Genomic DNA, 8,222 nt, shown 5'->3' with positions numbered 1-8,222 from the left:
GGCTTTAGGTGAGGCAGATGAACCTGTAGCCATATTACTTCAATAGTATTTAACATGAGATCCTCTCTAATCTTTACAGGAATATGGTTCTGAATATAAACAGCAACACCTCCACCATTGGCATTTCTATATTTTCTGTAAATGTTATTACCTTGTATTGCTACCACTGTATCATCAAAGTATAATCTAAGTGAGTTTCAGAGATAGTCAGAATCTGCTACTACAAATTATTGATTTCATGAACCTGGTTTCTTAAGCTACATAAGTTAACGTGGGCTATTTTGATCACTTTTCTTCTGTGAAGTTTACTTACTTTATTGCTTTACTGGAAGCTTAGCAGCAGTAGACATGCTCATGTTCTTCATGTTAGCGCAGGGTGAGCTGCACCACAGTGGACTTCCTACTAGGAACACCGCCTCAGTGCTAACAGCATAAATCTGGTTCATAGATAGGCACATGATACTGCATACAATAGCTGAGGATTAGTAGAGGCATCAGGACAGTTAGAGGACATAAATTAGGTTACTCACATTGTGTCTACCAACACCCCTGGTGTATATAACATTTGCTGAAGCATTAGGACAACTCTGCATCACAATGTAGGGATTAGCTGAGCTGGCTTTGAAGCCCATTCTGGTGGGAAGCTGCTATAGACCACCAAGTGCTAACAGTCAGTATCTGGATAACATGTGTGAAATGCTTGATAATATATGTGATATCAACAGAGAGGTATATTTTCTCGGTGATTTAAATATTGAATGGCTTTCATCAAGCTGCCCACTCAAGAAAAAGCTTCAAACTGTAACCAGTGCCTCCAACCTGGTTCAGGTTATCAGTCAACCTAGGGTAGTTACAAACAGCACAATTATGAAATCATCAACATGTATTGATCACATCTTTACTAATGCTGCAGAAATTAGCTTGAAAGCAGTATCCAGATCCATTGGATGTAGTGATCACAATATAAGTAGCCATATCTAGGAAAACCAAAGTTCCAAAGGCTGGGCCTAATATAGTGTATAAGAGGTCATGCAAGAAGTTTTGTAGTAATTCCTATGTTATTGATGTAAAGAATATCTGTTGGTCCGTGGTGTGTAATGAGGAGCAAACAGATACTGCACTTGACACATTTATGAAATTGCTTATTCCAGTTGCTAAAAAGCATGCACCCATTAAGAAAATGACTGTGAAAACTGTTAGATACCTATGGATTGATGAGGAATTAAACAATTGTATGGTTGAGAGTGATGGTGTGATGGTGATGGTGATGGTCTAGCTCTTCCTCCTCCTCGGACGAGGAGAGGCGAGAAGGATCGGAGGACCAATGTGCAGCGTGGTAAGTTTCCATGATTTAATATACACGAAAACAAGACACACTACAAAAATAACAAACGAACTAACCGTAACAGTCCCATGTGGCACAAACACTGACACAGGAAACAACCACCCACAAATCCCCAACACAAAACAAGCCACCTATATATGATTCCCAATCAGGGACAACGATTGACAGCTGCCTCTGATTGAGAACCATATTAGGCCGAACACAGAAACAGACAAACTAGACACACAACATAGAATGCCCACCCAGCTCACGTCCTGACCAACACTAAAACAAGCAAAACACATAACTATGGTCAGGACGTGACAGATGGGGCAAAAGGAATGGCAAATAAGTCTGGCTGCACAACCAATTGGCAAACTTAAAAAGAAGAAGAAACTACACTATGAAACAAAGATAAATGAAATAAAGAATGATAGTGAAAAGCTTTGGAGCACCTTAAATTACATTCTGGGAAAAAAGGCAAACTCAGCTCATCATTCATTGAATCAGATGGCTCATTCATCACAAAACCAACTGATATTGCCAACTACTTTAATGATTTCTTCATTGGCAAGATTAGCAAATTTAGGCATGATATGCCAGCAACAAATGCTGACACTACACATCCAAGTATATCTGACCAAATTATGAAAGACAAGCATTGTCATTTTAAATTCCGTAAAGTTAGTGTGGAAGAGGCAAAACAATTATTGTTGTCTATCAACAATGACAAGCCACCGGAGTCTGACAACTTGGATGGAAAATTATGGAGGATATTAGCATCCGATATTGCCACTCCTATTTGCCATATTTTCAATTTAAGCCTACTAGAATGTGTGTGCCCCTAGGCTTGGAGAGAAGATAAAATAATTTCGCTACCCAAGAATCAAGAATAGTAAAGCCCCCTTTACAGGCTCAAATAGCCGACCAATCAGCCTGTTACCGACCCTTCGTAAACTTTTGGAAAAAATGGTGTTTGACCAGACACAATGCTATTTTACAGTCAACAAATTGACAACAAACTTTCAGCATGCTTAAAGAGGACATTCAACAAGCACTGCACTTACACAAATGACTGATGATTGGCTGAGAGAAATTGATGATAAAAAGATTGTGGCGGCTGTTTTGTTAGACTTCAGTGTGGCTTTTGACATTATCAATCATAGTCTGCTGCTGGTAAAATGTATGTGTTATGGCTTTACACCGCCTGCTATATTGTGGATAAAGAGTTACCTGTCTAACAGAACACAGAGGGTGTTCTTTAATGGAAGCGTTTCCAACATAATCCAGGTAGAATCAGGAATTCCCCAAGGCAGCTGTCTAGGCCCATTACTTTTTCAATCTTTACTAATGCTACTGGCTTTGAGGAAAGCCAGCGTGTCTATGTATGTTGATAAGGCAACACTACACATGTCAGCTACGACAGCGACTGAAATGACTGCAACACATCAACAAAGAGTTGCAGTTAGTTTCAGAGTGGGTGGCAAGGAAAAGGTTCATCCTAAATATTTCTCAAACTAAAAGCATTGTATTTGGGACAAATCATTCACTAAACCCTAAACTTCAACTAAATCTTGTAATAAATAATGTGGAAATTGAACAAGTTGAGGTGACTAAACTGCTTGGAGTTACCCTGGATTGTAAACTGTCATGGTCAAAACATATTGATACAACAGTAGCTAAGATGGGGAGTTTGTCCATGACAGCACCGCTCTCTGCCTTCTTGACAATACTGTCAACAAGGCTGGTCCTACAGGCTCTAGTTTTATCGCAGCTGGACTACTGTTCAGTCGTGTTGTCTGTTTGAACTACTGGGGCACAGCTCGGACACCCATGCATACCCCACAAGACATGCCAGAAGAGATCTCTTCACAGTCCCCAAGTCCAAAACAGACTATGGAAGGCGCACAGTACTACATAGAGCCATGACTACAGGGAACTCTATTCCACATCAAGTAACTCATGCAAGCAGTAAAATTTGATTTAAAAAAACAGATAAAAAAAAACACCTTATGGAACAGCGGGGACTGTGAAGCTATACAAACATAGGCACAGACACATACATACACACGCTAGCATACACACACACGTACACATGGATTTTGTATTGTATATATGTGGTAGTGGTGGAGTAGGGGCCTGAGGGCACACAGTGTGTTGTGAATGTATTGTAATGTTTTWAAAATTGTATAAACTGCCTTAATTTGGCTGGACCTCAGGAAGAGTAGCTGCTGCTTTGGCAGCAGCTAATGGGGATCCATAATAAATACAAATACAAATCAAGATATAAACATGTGCCCGTTAAAGCGCCATCGTGTGGTCGATACAAATGTTCTTGCATATGTTGAGTCTTGACAGTATTTGCAACGTGTACCAAATTGTGTTACAATACGAATATCCTTGACTGATTCATACTTTAGGTCAAACGGGGTGAGGGGTGTGACCTTTCAATGTTAGCTTTTTCAATCTCTTGTTATACCTCCACCATCTGGCCAATCAGTGTAATTTAGTAAATGCCGGATCTCTATGGCAAGACCATCATTCACACAAGTGTCTTCAAAATCGGGCCAGTGCCGGCTGAGATATCAGATTTGACTAAAATAAGAATGAGACCGTGTATGGACGGAGACAGATCCACAGTCCCCTCCCTGATTTAATTGTGGGGGACAACAAATCCCAAACACATTCTACATTCATTTAACATTGATTGAACATACATGCGAGGTCTGAAGTAATCTCATTAGCATTATTGCAGAATACCAATGATTAACTGTCGGTGGAAATTTGTGAGGGTTGAAAATGAGGGGTTGCAAGTGTGTGGGAGTCAGCCTGATATGAAAACGCTACCGTATGTATGTGTGTAAAAAATATCTGATAAGATCTGTTGTCTGTACAATCTCCACTTGTCACAGGCAGCTCCACACCACAGACTTCTGCAACAGCGTCCTACACTGACATTTTCACAGTGTTGGGGAGTAGTGAACTATATGTAGTTCAACTAGTAATTTAACAACATTTTGCAGTAGCTTGGTGGTAGTTTAACTAAATTCAAATATAGATAGTATTTTCAGTAGTTAATTACTTTTTTGCCATGTTGCGGTGTAGCTAACTACTGGAACTACACACTACATATCTTACTAAGTATCACTTGAAACATTGTGTGTTTAATAGGATAAATTACACATTCTGTTATTACATTTTATAGTATTTTACATTTCAGATTTACATATAATTTTTCACAAAGTAGTTTGGAGGTAGTGAACTACTTTTTCAAAGTAAGTTTAGTTGAGTAAACTATATTTTTTTGTAGGGCTAGCTTAAGTGTAGCTTAACTTCTTCCAGTGTGAAGTAATTGGTAGCTATATATACAGCGCATTCAGAAAGTACTACTCAGTACTTTGTTGAAGCAACTTTGGCAGTGATTCCTGCCTCGTGTCTTCTTGGGTATGATGGTACAAGCTTGGCACACCTGTATTTGGKGAGTTTCTCCCATTCTTCTCTGCAGATCCTCTCAAGCTCCGTCAGGTTAGATGGGGTGCGTCAGTGCACAGCTATTTTCAGCTCTCTCCAGAGATGTTCGATCGGGTTCAAGTCCGGGATCAGGCTGGACCATTCAAAGACATTCGGGGACTTGTCCCGAAGCCACTCCTTTCTTGTCCTGTTGGGGGGGTGAACCTTCACCCCAGTCCGAGGTCCTGAGCGCTCTGGAGCAGGTTTTCATCAAGGATTTCTCTGTACTTTGCTCCGGTCATCTTACCTTCAACCATGACTAGTCGCCCAGTCCCTGCCGCTGAAAATAATCAAATCAAATTTTATTTGTCACATACACACGGTTAGCAGATGTTAATGCGAGTGTAGCGAAATGCTTGTGCTTCTAGTTCTGACAATGCAGTAATAACCAACGAGTAATCTAACCTAACAGTTCCACAACTACTACCTTATACACACAAGTGTAAAGGGATAAAGAATATGTACTTAACGATATATGAATAAGTGATGGTACAGAACGGCATAGGCAAGATGCAGTAGATGGTATCGAGTACRGTATATACATATGAGATGAGTAATGTAGGGTATGTAAACATAAAAGTGGCATAGTTTAAAGTGGCTAGTGATACATGTATTACATAAAGATGGCAAGATGCAGTAGATGATATAGGTACCCGTATATACATATACATTATATTAAGTGGCATTGTTTAAAGTGGCTAGTGATACATTTTTGATCAATTCCCATCATTAAAGTGAGCTGGAGTTGAGTCAGTATGTTGGCAGCAGCCACTCAATGTTAGTGTGGCTGTTTAACAGTCTGATGCCTTGAGATAGAAGCTGTTTTTCAGTCTCTCGGTCCCTGCTTTGATGCACCTGTACTGACCTCGCCTTCTGGATGATAGCGGGTGAACAGGCAGTGGCTCGGGTGGTTGTTGTCCTTGATGATCTTTATGCCTTCCTGTGACATCGGTGTAGGTGTCCTGGAGGGCAGGTAGTTTGCCCCAGTGATGCGTTGTGCAGACCTCACTACCCTCTGGAGAGCCTTACGGTTTTGGGCGGAGCAGTTTCCGTACCAGGCGGCGATACAGCCCGACGGATGCTCTCGATTGTGCATCTGTAGAAGTTTGTGAGTGCTTTTGGTGACAAGCCGAATTTCTTCAGCCTCCTGAGTTGAAGAGCGCTGCTGCACCTTCTTCACAACGCTGTCTGTGTGGGTGGACCAATCAGTTTGTCCAATATCACCATTGTCCAATAATGATGGACCAATTACCCCACAGCATCATGCTACAACCATGCTTCACCTTAGGATGGTGCCAGTTTTCCTCCAAACTGATGCTTGGCATTCAGGCCAAAGAGTTAATCTTGGTTTCATCAGACCAAAGAATCTTGTTTCTCAGATGAAAACTCCAACGCGGTTGACATGTGCCTTTTACTGAGAGTGCTTCTGTCTGGCCACTCTACCTAAAGGCCGATTGTGGAGTGCTGCAGAGATGGTTGTCCTTCTGGAACTCTGGAGCTCTGTCAGATGACCACGGGTTCTTGGTCACCTCCCTGACCAAGGCCCTTCTCCCCCGATTGCTCAGTTTGGCCTGGCGGCCAGCTCTAGGAAGAGTCTTGGTGGTTCCAAACTTCAACCATTTAAGAATGATGGAGGGCACTGTCTTCATGGGGACCTTTAATGCTGCAGAATTGTTTTTGGTACCCTTCCCCAGATCTGTGCCTCGACACAACCCTGTCTCTAAGCTCTAAGGACAATTGCTTCGACCTCATGGCATGTTTTTTGCTCTGACATGTACTGTCAACTGTGGGACCTTATATAGACAGGCGTGTGCCTTTCCAAATCATATCCAATCAATTGAATTTACCACAGGGGGTCTTCAATCAAGTTGTAGAAACATCTAAAGGATGATCAATGGAAACAGAATGCACCTGAGCTCAATTTTGAGTTTCATAGCAAAGGGTCTAAATATTTTAATTTTTTCATAAATTTGCAAACATTTCAAAAAACCTGTTTTCCCTTTGTCATTATGGGGTATTGTGTGTATATGGATGAGAAAAAAATATGATTTAATACATTTTAGAATAAGGCTGAAACATAACAAAATGTGGAAAAAGTCAGGGGTCTGAGTACTTTCCGAATGCACTGTATATAACTATATTTTCAGAGTAGCTTCCCCAACACTTCCTTTTCACACCCATTTGAAAAAAAATGACCTTAAATATAAAATGCTTGGGGGTTTCCTGATGTCATGGGTGTCATTTGACCAAATGAAAATTGTCATACAGTAGACCTAGCATGCATATATACAGTGCATTCGGAAAGTATTCAGACCCCTTTACTTTTTCCACATTTTGTTACGTTACAGCCTTAATCTAAAATAGATTAAATATATTTTTCTCATCAATCTACACACAATACCCCATAATAAAGCAAAAACAGTTTTTAGATTTTTGTTGCACTTCATTACAAATAAAAAACAGAAATACCTTATTTACATAAGTATTTAGACACTTTGCTTTGAGACTCAAAATTGAGCTCAGGTGCATCCTGTTTCCATGGATCATCCTTGAGATATTTCTACAACTTGGAGTCCACCTGTGGTAAATTCAATTGATTGGACATGATGTGGAAAGGCACACACCTGGCTATATAAGGTCACACAGTTGACAGTCCACGTCAGACCAAATACCAGATCATGAGGTCGAAGGAATTCTCCGTAGAGCTCCGAGACAGGATTGTATCGACGCACAGATCTGGGAATGGGTACCAAAACATTTCTGCAGCATTGAAGGTCCCCAACAACACAGTGGCCTCCATCATTCTTAAATGGTTGAAGTTTGGAACCACCAAGACTCTTCCTAGAGCTGGCCGCCAGGCCAAACTGAGCAATCGGGGGAGAAGGGCTTTGGTCAGGGAGGTGACCAAGAACCCGATGGTCACGCTGACAGAGCTCCAGAGTTCCTCTGTGGAGATGGGAGAACCTTCCAGAAGGACAACCATCTCTGCAGCACTCCACCAATCAAGCCTTTATGGTAGTGTGGCCAGACGGAAGCCACTCCTCAGTAAAAAGGCACATGACAGCCCGCTTGGAGTTTGCCAAAAGGCACCTGAAGACTCTCAGATCATGAGAAACAATATTCTCTGTTCTGATGATACCAAGACTTTGGCCTGAATTCCAAGCGTCACTTCTGGAGGAAACCTGGCACCATCCCTACGGTGAAGCATGGTGGTGGCAGCGTCATGCTGTGGGGATGTTTTTCAGTAGCAGGAAGTGGGAGACTAGTCAGGATTGAGGGAAAGATGAACGGAGCAAAGTACAGAGAAATCCTTGATGAAAACCTGCTTCTGAGCGCTCAGGACCTCGGACTGGGGCAAAGGTTCACCTTCCAACAGAACAACAACCCT

This window comes from Salvelinus sp. IW2-2015, linkage group LG26 (genome assembly GCF_002910315.2).
Source record: "Salvelinus sp. IW2-2015 linkage group LG26, ASM291031v2, whole genome shotgun sequence".
Classification (NCBI taxonomy): Eukaryota; Metazoa; Chordata; class Actinopteri; order Salmoniformes; family Salmonidae; genus Salvelinus; species Salvelinus sp. IW2-2015.
The sequence above is the reverse complement of the archived record's forward strand: the minus strand, read 5'-3'. Positions refer to the sequence as shown.